This window comes from Meleagris gallopavo, chromosome 29 (assembly GCF_905368555.1).
Source record: "Meleagris gallopavo chromosome 29, MGAL_WU_HG_1.1, whole genome shotgun sequence".
Taxonomy (NCBI): domain Eukaryota; kingdom Metazoa; phylum Chordata; class Aves; order Galliformes; family Phasianidae; genus Meleagris; species Meleagris gallopavo.
In genome coordinates, this window is record NC_139432.1 from 178,698 (window position 1) to 193,063 (window position 14,366).

General features: G+C 50.9%; 1 long non-coding RNA gene and 1 pseudogene across 1 annotated transcript; both read right to left on the reverse strand.

Moving 5' to 3' along the window:
* Positions 1 to 152: 152 nt before the first annotated feature.
* On the reverse strand, positions 153 to 10,367 carry LOC146542516 (uncharacterized). Its single transcript, XR_014879980.1, has 3 exons — positions 10,224 to 10,367; positions 3,266 to 6,041; positions 153 to 1,880 (listed from the first exon to the last, which is right to left on the reverse strand). It is a non-coding gene; the product is annotated as an uncharacterized LOC146542516 (long non-coding RNA).
* Positions 7,168 to 10,225, reverse strand: LOC146542517 (uncharacterized; annotated as a pseudogene).
* Positions 10,368 to 14,366: the final 3,999 nt, after the last annotated feature.

Genomic DNA, 14,366 nt, shown 5'->3' on the forward strand with positions numbered 1-14,366 from the left:
ATCAATACCACCGAACACCGTAACTTCCAAAGCTGAAGCCGGATCCCTGGCAGGACAGACGCACGGACTCCCCAGGTGCTCGCACACCTCCGCCAGATGCTTCCAGTCTCCACTGCGCACACACTCCTGTAGAAGGACAGCATTGGGAGCCAGGCATGGCACATCCATGGAAGGAAGATGTTCCCCAGCCACTCTGACACTCGCACGACAAAGAGATGTCTACATCCTCTGCTGCCACAGCCCCAGGCCAGGGCCGCTGCCCCAGCCGCCCTTTCGCTGAGGGTTTCTCTTCAAAACAGTACAGCAGTACAACACGCTTTCTAGTATGTAATGCTACCTCATAACTATTAGCTACATCTAAAAGCTATTACAGTTTTGCTAGTGAGAACTAATCACATAATGAAACAATTCAACACCAGCATTTCTAAAAGTATGCTACTAAAATATATGGTATATCTGCTTTCTCAAATCGTCCATTTCCAAAAACCCTTTACGAAATATACTGCGGCCTACTTCTTCAAATCAAGGCCACTCGAAGCAAAGGTGTGGATTTTGATGTTTCCATGTGGAACAAACTGCACCCCCTTCACATTCATTGATTCACGCTGACACAGAAATGGAAGGCCAAACAGCAGATGCAGTGGGTGTTGCGTTTCAGCAGTGGCAATAGGGACTTAAATGTTAAGCCATGTTCTGGACGGCAACGCACGGCTGTCACACACAAAATGAAAAGTGTCTGGATCAGTGCATCTGTTCAAATCGGTGGATTATGACCAGGGAACTGCACGTAGAGATGAACGTTTGCTTCAGTGCATTGAAAACAGTGGTGTCAACAGTGCAATACAGCAAACTTTGCACAGGGTGGTCCCATGAACACTCACACAGGAACAGAAAGAACACAGTATGCCAATCAGCAAGAAACAATTGAGTCCATATGAGGCTCCAGGTGTCAGTTTCCTGGATCCCATCATTACCAATGATGCGGTGTGGCGTCAAGACTATGAGCCAGAGTCAAAAGTGCCAGAGTCCATGGAGTGGCAACATGAGAATTCCCTATCAATGAAGAAGTTCAAGATACAGTGCTCAGCGGGCATACCGATGTGCACTGTGTTTTGGGATAGGAAAGGAAGGGGTGATCCTTCTGGATTTGCTAGGACCTGGACAATCCATCAACTCTTACCACTCAGTCTCAGTACTGACAGTGATGAAGGCTTGAATTTCCAGAATCAGGTCAGAGAAGACAACTATCTTTCTCTTTCAACACCGTCATGCTAGGCTCCACACCAATTGGAAGACTTTGGTGGACAGAGCTCGTTTTGACTTTACAGTCCTGGCACACACAACAGATCGTCCCGATTGGGCACCTTCATTCTCCCATCTGTTCAGACTGGTGAGAGATGAACTGTGTGGGCAACATTTCCTGGTCAACTGTGCCAGCATGGCAGCTGTGAAACAGTGGGCTGCCTCCACTGGTGCAGGTATTTACAAGCATGAAGTGACGGCTCCTGTAAACTGCTGGTAAAATGCACAGCTCCTCTCTCCAATTTAGAGATAAGGATGTGGTGGGGGACCATGTCAAAGGCCTTGCAGAGTCCATATAGATTACATCAATTGCTTTCCCTGTGTTTACTGATTCCGTCACTCCATCACAGAAGGACACCACACTGATCAGGCATGTCCCTCCTTTGGTGAAGCCACATTGGCTATCCTGGATCACTCCTTTATCCTTCATGTGCCTTAACGTATCTTCCAGGAGGATCTGTTCCATGGTTGTCCTGGCACAGAGGTGAAGTTCACCAGCCTGTACTTCCCACAGTCCACCTTCCTCCCTTCCTTGTAAATGGGAGTGATTCTTCCTTTTTGCCTGACAGCCACAACATCTGCAATATGATGGACAGTGACTTGGCAACCACCTCAGACAGCTCCCAAAGGACACTGGGATGTATATCAGCCAGCCCCACGGACTTTCACATTCAGTGTCATGAGGTGGTCTTGGACTTGCTCTGCCCTTACAGTGTGGGAGATTTTGCTACCTCAATCCCACCTAGAGATTCAGGTGCAGGGATGTGAGTTCCAGGAATGGGAGAATCCTGGCTGCCACTCAAGGCTGAGGGAAAGAACTCATTGAGTACCTCAGCCTTCTCCATATCTGTTCTAGCCTGTTCTCCATTCTCATTTAGCAGAGGAGGTACAATCTCTTAGGCCCAACTTTTTGGCCAAGGCACCAGTGCAATCCCTTGTTATAGTTTTTAGCATTCCTTTCCAAGCTCAGTTCCATCTGTGCCTTTGCTTTCCCAATCCCATATCAAGCTGCAGATGGTTTTGCTACCGCCAAAACTGCATTAGCAGTGCGGCTCTCACACTCCTACTCAGGGCTCAGCCAGGGCCACTCCCACTGCATCCGTCTGCTTTTGTGCCTCAGGAGAATGAAAGGAGTGACAAAGTGAAAGGACAATTTGCAGAAACAACAGGATCACCTCTGCCTTCACCTCACTGTGCAGGAGCAGACCAGAGCCATTCCACTAACAGCCAGCCCTGTGGTTCCAGGATCCGTGGCTGTGTCCAGGAAGGGGATTTTTGTTACAGCTCTGCAGGATTTCCTGTTCCCGTGCGAACAGCACAGAAGTAGTGCGCTGAGTCATGTGGGCGCAGGGCGCGGAGAGACAGATAGGACACAGACTGGGAATCCTCTCGAGAAACTGAGGCACGACCCTGCACCTCAGAGCTGGATCTAACATATGAGCTCCTGGGGCTGATGTAGGACAGCCACTCGAGATGGCCACCAAGTGCCTGACGGTACCAGTGAACACTGTAACTTCCGAAGCCGAAGCCAGATCCCTGGCAGGACAGACGCACGGACTCCCCAGGTGCTTGCACACCTCCGCCAGATGCTTCCAGTCTCCACTGTGCACACACTCCTGTAGAAGGACAGCATCAGGAGCCAGGCATGGCACAGCCAATTCGGTAGGAGGACGTTCCCCAGCCACCCCAATGCCCACAGATCATAAATTCATGAGCTGGGAACCTCCTCTCTGCTGCCACAGCCCCAGGCCAGGGGCGCTGCCCCAGCCGCCCTCCTCCGCGGGGCTCAGCCAGGGCCGCTCCCGCAGCATCCGTGTCCCCACACAGCCTCCCTGTGCCACGCACAACAGCCGCTCCCCGGCACCGAAGCCGAGCTCCGGGCCTCCGCGCGCCCGCGGGGCAGCAGCAGGAGCCGCGCCCGGCTCCGGCCCCGGCCTCGCCGCCCTCCGTGCCCGCCTCTCACCTGCCGGCCCCAAGGCCAAGGCCAGCAGCCACGGCCCCAGCCCGGCCGCCATCGCGCCCCGCCGCGCCGCCGCCGTCTGCCCGGGAGGCGGACAGGAGCGGAGCGGGGCCGCGCTCGGGCCGCCCCTCGTCGGGCCCCGGCGGGGCAGCGCCCACCGCTCCTCTCCTCTCCTCTCCTCCCGGCCCCGCGGCCCCTTCGGCGGAGGACGGGGCGGGGCGCGGGGCAGCGCGGGGGGCAGAGGCGGAGCGCGGCGCCCCGGCACTCGGAGGCTCCGGGCCCTGGGCTGATCCCCGCGCAGCCCTCCGTGCACGACGGGCCCGGGCCGAGGCCGGACACAGCGCGGCTGCCCCCACGCACGGCTCTGCCCTCTGACTTTTTTTATTTCCCCACTGTCAAGATTGTCGTGTTCTATTCAGATTCACATCCAATTAGTAATTTAAGTAAATTAAGTAATTTAATCCGAATATCATCTGTTATTACTTTCATTCCTTTACAGTCTTTTTCTTTTTTTTTCCCCCCTCTGCGCGTATTCTTTATCTGTGCTGGCTCCTACCTTTAACATAACCTTTCCGGGCCGGTATTATTTGATTTGAAAATGAAACTTTTTTTTGGTGCTTCTGTTGCTGTTGGCTGCTAACTTCCACCACTGTTACGAAGCCAGCTGATGCCACAACAGTAGCAGTTGCTATCATTCTTCTGGATTTCCTTCTTTCATTACTATCTCCTCAATTTTTCCATATTCCTCATCTTTCTTCTCTGTCCTCACAACCTTATCCTTCTTTCTTCTTTTGCGTTCTCTGCTTCCTCTCTATTCCCTTCTTTGCTTTTGTCAGACTGTATCTTTCCCTTTTTTTTTTTTTTCCCTCCTTTTCTTCCGTGCCCATTGGTAAATATAAAAACCAGTTGTGTCAACCAAAGCTTCTATTCCAGTTTTGCCTACAGCCTTGCCCCGGAGGCTTCCAGTGCTAACGCTGGGATGTCGGATTTCCTAGATCTCCGAAGAGGAGGGCATTCTCACTTCCAATGCATCCCACCTCAACCCTCCCCCCTTGCAGTTAGCACACCCTGCTCCACACCTGCGGTCTCCAGCCCAGCTTGCTCTGAGCATTCTGTTTGCAAGCCGTAGGTGGGGCAGCACGGGGCAGATCTGGTGCTGCCGGTGACCAGTTGTTTAGATTCCTCCCAGGCTGGCAGCCTGCCCCGCATTCTCTTTTCTGCCGTTTTTCCTCTCTCTGGTCCTTGCTGGCATTACAGCCCATGTAAATTATTTGCAGTTCCCATTTACAAAACAACATTAATTACAAGACGCTATTATAATTAAGTGATTCATTTGCTGATCATTTTCCTCAAATTCCAACTTCTGTAATTTCCACCACTGATTATGGTATTTATTGCAAAGTTGTCTGCTTTACGTTTCCTCCAGCGGGAGGAATAATAAGACCAATTCCTCCAATAAGACAGTATACAGCCCTGGGGACTTGTTTTTTCTTCCTTCTTTAATTCCACGGTTCTGCTTCTCGTCTTGCCACCTGACACACACTATTCAGAACGCGCACCTAAAATAATATGCATGCTTTCTTACAACAGCAAACCATGACCAAGTCTGCAACCACCAAGACATCACAAACTGCACCAAATATAATTCCCTATACCGTTCCACCACTGATTACAATATTTTATCAAAACCTTTTTGCTGGTTGTGCTTCCTGGCCGGCCAATTATTTCTTTCCAATGTGCTAATACACATTCCAGAGGTGTCTTCTTTAGCAATTCTTTGGAGTTACTTGCTGCCCTTTTGGACAACCGTCCCTCCTCAAATTGATAGGTAATGGAGTCTTCCATCTCCTTCAAGCCGTGGCTGTACATCAAATTCCTTCAGGGAGAGCCATAACCAATATCCCCAGCAAGATGGGAGCTTCATTAACAAATTTGTTTTTCCACTGATCTCAGGTTTCCACAGGTAGTTTTCGTCAATTCTAGTTCTCCAGCTCCCCATTCTTCCTTAACTCTTTTGTCTTGACTTTTTTTCAATTACAACACACCACTACAAAGTTCACAGTAACCAAGATGCCATGAACAACATCAATTACACTTCCAGATACCATCAATTACTCTTCCAGATACCATCAATTACACTTACGTGAACTTCCACATACCATCCATTACACTTAACATCCACACACCATCTTGCCCCAGTCCCTACAAAACCACAAGTGAAACAATACATGAACACATACCACTTACTCTAACAGTTAAGACACTCCATTACAAGAACTGTCCAGTTTTATGTTCCTGGTTTCCTTAGGCAATAAACAAAACACATTATCAAAGCCAAGTTTCAGAGCCTTACTCTCAAAACCTACACGTGCCTGGTAGGACACAAACCTGCCATCAGGTATTTCCCAAACATATACCTAGGTGCTCAGGCCCAATAAATGCCAACCCTGCGATCTCCAATGACTTACAGGTGGCTTCCCCAACCCAGCAACACCTGCCTGCAATTTACTCAATTGCAATTACTCCCAAACCAGGCCTGCCCTGTGATCTCAGCTGACTTATGGGTAGCCTCCTCAACGGACCAGTCCCCAAAACTTACAAGTAAAGAATGCCTCTTATTTTTATTTTTGTTTATTTATTTATTAATTTCAGGTGTCTGTTCCACAGTGATCCAGTTGAGGTGAAGAGCCCCTCTGAAGAATGCCCCGGGGATGCCCAGGGAGTCCTGTTCTCAGCGGGTCCCACAACTGAACACAGACTGTCCCATCTGGGCTGCCACCTGAATAGAAAAAATCCATGTGTAGGAACCTAACAGCAAAGTATTGTTACCATTAAGTCAGGTATTCTCTATTAGCAGCACCAGAAGCACTGGGATATTTCCACCATAAGCACTTCAAAGATTACATGATTCAGAGTCCATTATGTTTCCACAGATAGTACATACTCATCAATTACGCACGAGACAATTAACATATACACGCCTATCTCAGGGAGTGATTTATGAGGTTTCCAGTCTTCTATTCCATGGTCTCTTCTACCGTCTGGAGTCCTTTTGGCACCATGAGAGCCCAACCGACAGCCTTGTCTTTCATCCAGTGCTCTTCCTTTCTTGTCCTCCACATGAACTTTATTCATAGATATATGCTCAGCAGGAGAAAGCCTATTATGCTCACTCAGCACTCAGCCATTAGCTCTGGACATCTGCTCGTCCCTGGATAGAGATAAGCTTGGCAACTTGACTTTTAATCATATGCTCCGGGGTGTTAGAAGATAAGGAGGATAGAGGAGAGTATCGTGACATCTGCCTGTTGCATTCCAACCTCATCCCAGAGTGAGACAATTCAGCCTCGTGTGGAGGCCCTGACTTTCATCATTATGTCTCTTTCGCTGAGGGTTTCTCTTCAAAACAGTACAGCAGTACAACACGCTTTCTAGTATGTAATGCTACCTCATAACTATTAGCTACATCTAAAAGCTATTACAGTTTTGCTAGTGAGAACTAATCTCATAATAAAACAATTCAACACCAGCATTTCTAAAAGTATGCTACTAAAATATATGGTATATCTGCTTTCTCAAATCGTCCATTTCCAAAAACCCTTTACGAAATATACTGCGGCCTACTTCTTCAAATCAAGGCCACTCGAAGCAAAGGTGTGGATTTTGATGTTTCCATGTGGAACAAACTGCACCCCCTTCACATTCATTGATTCACGCTGACACAGAAATGGAAGGCCAAACAGCAGATGCAGTGGGTGTTGCGTTTCAGCAGTGGCAATAGGGACTTAAATGTGAAGCCATGTTCTGGACGGCAACGCACGGCTGTCACACACAAAATGAAAAGTGTCTGGATCAGTGCATCTGTTCAAATCGGTGGATTATGACCAGGGAACTGCACGTAGAGATGAACGTTTGCTTCAGTGCATTGAAAACAGTGGTGTCAACAGTGCAATACAGCAAACTTTGCACAGGGTGGTCCCATGAACACTCACACAGGAACAGAAAGAACACAGTATGCCAATCAGCAAGAAACAACTGAACCCATATGAGGCTCCAGGTGTCAGTTTCCTGGATCCCATCATTACCAATGATGCGGTGTGGCGTCAAGACTACGAGCCAGAGTCAAAAGTGCCAGAGTCCATGGAGTGGCAACATGAGAATTCCCTATCAAAGAAGAAGTTCAAGATACGGTGCTCAGCGGGCATACCGATGTGCACTGTGTTTTGGGATAGGAAAGGAAGGGGTGATCCTTCTGGATTTGCTAGGACCTGGACAATCCATCAACTCTTACCACTCAGTCTCAGTACTGACAGTGATGAAGGCTTGAATTTCCAGAATCAGGTCAGAGAAGACAACTATCTTTCTCTTTCAACACCGTCATGCTAGACTCCACACCAATTGGAAGACTGTGGTGGACAGAGCTCGTTTTGACTTTACAGTCCTGGCACACACAACAGATCGTCCCGATTGGGCACCTTCATTCTCCCATCTGTTCAGATTGGTGAGAGATGAACTGTGTGGGCAACATTTCCTGGTCAACTGTGCCAGCATGGCAGCTGTGAAACAGTGGGCTGCCTCCACTGGTGCAGGTATTTACAAGCATGAAGTGACGGCTCCTGTAAACTGCTGGTAAAATGCACAGCTAATAGTGGTGACTATGTTGAAAAATAGTGTTCGGGAGCCGAGAATCTGCTCTATCAATTAGTGTTACTGTGCTCTTTCTATCTCTTGTAGCTTCCATGGAAACAAAGACGAGGCATTGCTATCAGAGCAACCTATCTGCATTGCAGGGCTTCTGTTTGCCCTGCTCTCTGCAACTCCACAGACCTCATTCTATGGATTTCATCACTCCAAAATGCACCTGTAACTATACCAGAGCCTTTCACACTCATGGAAAGGGCCCATGGCTGCTGATGGAAGCAGGCAATGCTGTTGCTAGAAGTACCCAAATGCTTTTGGGTACCCAAGGGAAGAAGGGAACCAGGAGCCGATCCAGATACTCTGCAGGTAGAAAGGGGGGCAGAATGGCCAAGCTGATTTGGTGACCAGAAATACACCAAACATAATCCTCAGGTTGCAACACTGCTTTTGTGACTCAGGAGAATGAAAGGAGTGGTGAAGTGAAAGAAGGTTTTGGTGACTGGACAGGGCCATCTGTGATGTGCAGCAATGACCCCTCACTGTCCAGGAAACAGCCAGAGCCACTCAAGTGCCTGCCAGCCCTGTGGCTCCTGCAGACTTGACAGTGTTCAAGAAGGGGTATTTTTGTTAAAGCTCAGGAGGATTTCCTGTTCCTGTGTGAACGGCACAAAAGTAGCGGGCTGAGTCGTGGGGGTGCAGGGCACACAAAGACAGAGATGCCACAGCGTGGTCATTGTCTCGAGAGGCTGTGGCTCGATGCTCCATCTCGGGGCTGAAGGAAGTGTAAAAGGAGTAGCTGCTAGTGTAAGACAGCCAGTGGAGATGGCCACTGCATGCCTGACGGTACCAAAAGACATGGTAACTTTTGAAGTTGGAGCCAAATCCTTGGCAGGAGAGGGACACAGACTCTCCAGGTCCTCGTAGACCACCTCCAGCTTCCACAATCCTGAGCTGTGCACACACCCCTGCAGAACGAAAGCGCCCTGAGCTGCAGTGTAATAGAGCTAATGGAGGGAAGAAGTTTCCCAGCCACCCTAATGCCCCAGCCTGGAACAGACAGAAAATCATAGAATCATAGAATGCCTTGGGTTGGAAGGGACCTCCAGAGTCATCAAGTTCTAACCTCTCTGCTACAGGCAGGGCTGCCAGCCACTAGATCAAGTACTACATCAGTTGGCCCAGGGCCCCATCTAACCTGGCCTCAATCAACTCCACAACATCTCTAGTCAGCCTGTTCCAGCACCTCACCACACTCTCAATAAAGAACTTCCCCCTGACATCTACTCTACATCTCCCATTCTTTCATTTAAAAACATTCCCCTTTGCCCTATCACTATCTACCCATGTAAGAAGTTGATTTCCCTCACTTTTATTAACTCCCCTGAAATACTGGAAGGCTGCAATGAGGGTCTCCCCATGGTCTTCTCTTTTCCAGTAAGACCAGCTCCTTCAGCCTGCTTTCATAGCACAGTCCCTCCAGTCCTTGGATCACTTCTCTTGCACATGTCTCCGCCCTCTGCAAAAGCTGCACATTCTTCCTGTGCTGGGACCCCAGACTGGGACACAGTACTCCAGATGGGGTCTCAGGAGGGCAGAACAGATGGGCACAACCACCTCCCCTGCCCTGATGGCCACCCCTCTTCTGATGGAACTCAGGATACCATCAGCCTTCTGGGCTGCGAGCGCACATCACTGGTTCACATTCAGTTTTTCATCAACAGGAACCCCTAGGTCATTCCCAGCAGGGCTACTCTCAAGGAGTTCTTCTCTCAGCTTGTATACATATCTGGGATTGGCTTGACCCAAGCGGAAAACCACACACTTTGCTATGTTGCACCTCATTAGTTTCTCAACACCTGAACTTTTTTGATCAAACACCCTCTAAATGGTGTCCCTTCATTCCAGCTGTATCAGCTGCACCGCTCAGCTTGCTGTCATCAGCAAACATGCTGAGGGGGCACTCAATCCCATCATTTATGTTAAGGAGTACTAGACACAAGATGGACCCCTGCAGGACACCGTTCATTACTGGCCTCCACATGGATGTAAACACAAGCCTCTGGCTGCAACCTTCCAACCAATTCCTTATCTAATCAATAGTCCACCCTTCAAATCATCTTCTCTCCAATTTAGAGATAAGGATGTGGTGGGGGACCATGTCAAAGGCCTTGCAGAGTCCAGACAGATTACATCATTTGCTTTCCCTGTGTTTACTGATTCCGTCACTCCATCACAGAAGGACACCAGACTGATCAGGCATGTGCCTCCCTTGGAGAAGCCACATTGGCTATCTTGAATCACTCGCTTATCCCTCACTTGCCTTAACATATCTTCCAGGAGGATCTGTTCCATGATTGTCCTTGGCACAGAGGCGAAGTTCACCAGCCTGTAGTTCCCACAGTCCACCTTCCTTCCTTCCTTGTAAATCGGAGTGAAGCTTCCTTTTTGCCTGACAGCCACAACATCTGCAATATGATGGACAGTGACTTGGCAACCACCTCAGACAGCTCCCAAAGGACACTGGGATGTATATCAGCCAGCCCCACAGACTTGTACACATTCAGTGTCATGAGGTGGTCTTGGACTTGCTCTGCCCTTACAGTGTGGGGGACTTGGCTACCTCAATCCCACCTAGAGCTTCAGGTGCAGGTATGTGAGTTTCAGGGATGAGAGAATCCTGGCTGCCACTCAAGACTGAGGGAAAGAACTCATTGAGTACCTCAGCCTTCTCCATATCTGTTCTAGCCTGTTCTCCATTCTCATTTAGCAGGGGAGGTACAATCTCTTAGGCCTGACTCTCCTGACCTAGCCACCAGTAAAATCCCTTCTTACAGTTTTTAGAATTCTTTGCCAAGTTCAGTTCCATCTATGTTTTTGCTTTCCCAACCCCATCTCGAGCTGCAGATGGTTTGGTACCACCAAAACTGCAGTGTGGCTCTCACACTCCTACTCAGGGCTCAGCCAGGGCCACTCCCACAGCATCCGTCTGCTTTTGTGCCTCAAGAGAATGAAAGGAGTGACAAAGTGAAAGGACACCTTGCAGAAACAACAGGGTCAACGCTGCCATCACCTCACTGTGCAGGAGCAGACCAGAGCCATTCCACTAACAGCCAGCCCTGTGGTTCTGCAGCCATGGCTGTGTCTAACAAGGGGATTTTTGTTACGGCTCTGAAGGATTTCCTGTTCCCATGTCAACCGCACAGAAGTAGTGCGCTGAGTCGTGTGGGCACAGGGTGTGGAGAGAAAGAGAGGACACAGATTGGGAATCCTCACGAGAAACCGTGGCTCGAGCCTCCAAGTCAGGGCTTAATCTAACAGTATATGAGCCAGCGCTGATGTAGGACAGCCACTCGAGACGGCCACCAAGTGCCTGACGGTACCACAGTACAACATAACTTCCAAAGCTGAAGCCGGATCCCTGGCAGGACAGACGCACGGACTCCCCAGGTGCTTGCACACCTCCGCCAGATGCTTCCAGTCTCAACTGTGCACACACTCCTGTAGAAGGACAGCATCGGGAGCCAGGCATGGCACATCCAATCCGGTAGGAGGACGTTCCCCAGCCACCCCAATGCCCACAGATCATAAATTCATGAGCTGGGAACCTCCTCTCTGCTGCCACAGCCCCAGGCCAGGGGCGCTGCCCCAGCCGCCCTCCTCCGCGGGGCTCAGCCAGGGCCGCTCCCGCAGCAGCCGTGTCCGCACACAGCCTCCCTGTGCCACGCACAACAGCCGCTCCCCGGCACCGAAGCCGAGCTCCGGGCCTCCGCGCGCCCGCGGGGCAGCAGCAGGAGCCGCGCCCGGCCCCGGCCTCGCCGCCCTCCGTGCCCGCCTCTCACCTGCCGGCCCCAAGGCCAAGGCCAGCAGCCACGGCCCCAGCCCGGCCGCCATCGCGCCCCGCCGCGCCGCCGCCGTCTGCCCGGGAGGCGGACAGGAGCGGAGCGGGGCCGCGCTCGGGCCGCCCCTCGTCGGGCCCCGGCGGGGCAGCGCCCACCGCTCCTCTCCTCTCCTCTCCTCTCCTCTCCTCTCCTCTCCTCTCCTCTCCTCTCCTCTCCTCTCCTCTCCTCTCCCTCTCCTCTCCTCTCCTCTCCTCTCCTCTCCTCTCCTCTCCCCTCCTCTCCTCTCCCCTCCCCTCCTCTCCACCCAGCCCCGTGGCCCCGCGGCCCCTTCGGCGGAGGACGGGGTGGGCGCGGGGCGGGGCGCGGGGCAGCGCGGGAGGCAGAGGCGGAGCGCGGCGCCCCGGCACTCGGAGGCGTTTCGATTTCATCATAGAATTACAGAATAATAGGGGCCGAGGGTGTCTTTCCAGAGATCGAGTCCTACCCCCTTATACATCGGGTTCCCTACAGTACATCGTACAGGATGGTGTCCTGACGCGTCTTGAGTATCTCCAGAGAATGAGACTCCAATACCTCCCTGCAGACTTTTCCAGCAGATGCCCAATGGTACCAGAGTATACCAAATATCCATCCAAAAGATCAACCTGAAATCCTGTCCATTCTAAGGCCAAGGCCAGCAGCCACCACCACAGCATGGCACCCATCATGTCATGCTGGGCTATTGCTGCCTGGGCAGGAGGGTCCAGTGCTCTGTCCGTCCTGGGAAAAGTGGAGCATTCAGTAGAGGAGGGCAGGGCAACTTGGTGGGCATCCTGCCCAGACCTCCCTCTCTTCTCCTGCCATGGTGCCAAAAGGCACAATGCAGAAAGACCACCTTGAAGCCTTTTACCCCATGCTCCCATCTTTCAGTTCCATACAGATCCCCTAAGCTGCTCCTCAAAGGTCTGGGCTCTCCCCTCCATCCCTCACACCACATGGCATGTGCTGGGCTGCAAACAGGCAAGAAGGTTGGCTGTGTCCAGGAAGAGGTTTTTTTTTTTTTTTCTTTTTTTTTTTTTTTGTTAAAGCTCAGCATAATTTCCTGATCTTGTGTGATGACACAGAAGTATTGGGCTGAGTCGTGGGGGTACAGGACACACAGGTGCAGAGATGCCTCAGATCAGGAATTGTCTTGGAAGGACACATCATGACTCTCCACGTTAGGGATCAGTCAAATAGGTAAGTCATAGCTGATGAGGAACAGCCTCTTGAGACAACCACTGGGTACCTGACAGTACCACTAACCAATGTAAATTCTGATGGTAAAGTCATAACCCTGGAAGGAGCGCTGCATGGACTCCCCAGGTGCTTGCAGACATTCACCACCTTTCACGACCATTCACTGTGGCCATAACCCTGTGGAACAAGAGTGTAGGCAACCAGGCAGCACTTGCCTATGGCGGGAGGGCTTTCCCATGTGGTTCTGATGCCCCCTGGACAGGCACAGGCAGAGCTCATACTGCATTTCTTCCAACTAAAGCCCTGGCCATGGGCATTGCCTACGCTGCCATCCTTGACGCTCACACAAGGCTACTCCCATAGCATCCCTATCTCCATACTGCCTCCCTTTCCCACTCACGCTAGCTGCTCCCTGATAGTGAAGGTGAAATCCAAACCTCGACATGCTGTAGAGGAGCTGCAGAAGCAGTCACACCATCCCACACCCACTGGCTCTGAGGCAAAGGCCAGTTGCCGTAGCCACAGCCCAGCTGCCATCATACCTTGCCGTGCTGGTAGTATCCACCACGCTGCTTGGATTTCATCACAGAATCAAAAAATTGTAAAGGTTGGAGGAGACCTCAAGAGATCATCTGGTCAAATTCCCTTACTAACGCAGGCTCCCTACAGTAGCACAGAAGGTAGCACATGAAGGTGTCTAGACGGGTCTTGAATATCTCCTGAGAAAGAGACTCCACAACCTCCCTGGGCAGCCTGTTCCATTATTCTGTCATGCTCACAGAACAGAATTTTTTCTGTGCGTTAGTGTCAAACTTCCTTTGTTCCAGTTTCTGCTCATTGCCCTTTGTTCTATTGCGGCACGTAACTGAAAAAAGGCTCCCATCATTGACTTGACTCCAGCACTTTCGCTATTATTAAACACTGATAAGATCCCCTCACAGCCTTTTCTATTCCATACTGGAGAGACCTGGCTTTCTCAGACTTTCTTCATAAGGGAGATCCTCCAGGTCCCTAGATGCACTCCAGCAGATCTATGTCTCTCCTGTACCACATCTGGATGCAGTACTCTAGGTGAGGCCTCACCAGAGCAGAGCAGAGGGCCAGGATCACCTCTCTCAACCTGCTGGCATCTTTTGATGCAAGTCCAGGGTAAGGTTGGCTTTCTGAGCTGCCAGGGTTCATTTCCAGCTTGCCATCCACCAGTACTCCAAGGTCTTTTTTGATAGGGCTGTGCTCAATCCTTTCATCCCCCGGTTTGTATTGGTAATGGGGGTCCCTCAACCCAGGTGAAAGACCTTGCACTTGGATTTCTTGAACCTCACGAGGTTCACCTGGGCCCACTGCTCAAGCCTGTCTAGCTCCCTTTGAATGGCATCCCATCCCTCCAGTGTGTCAACCGCACTCCA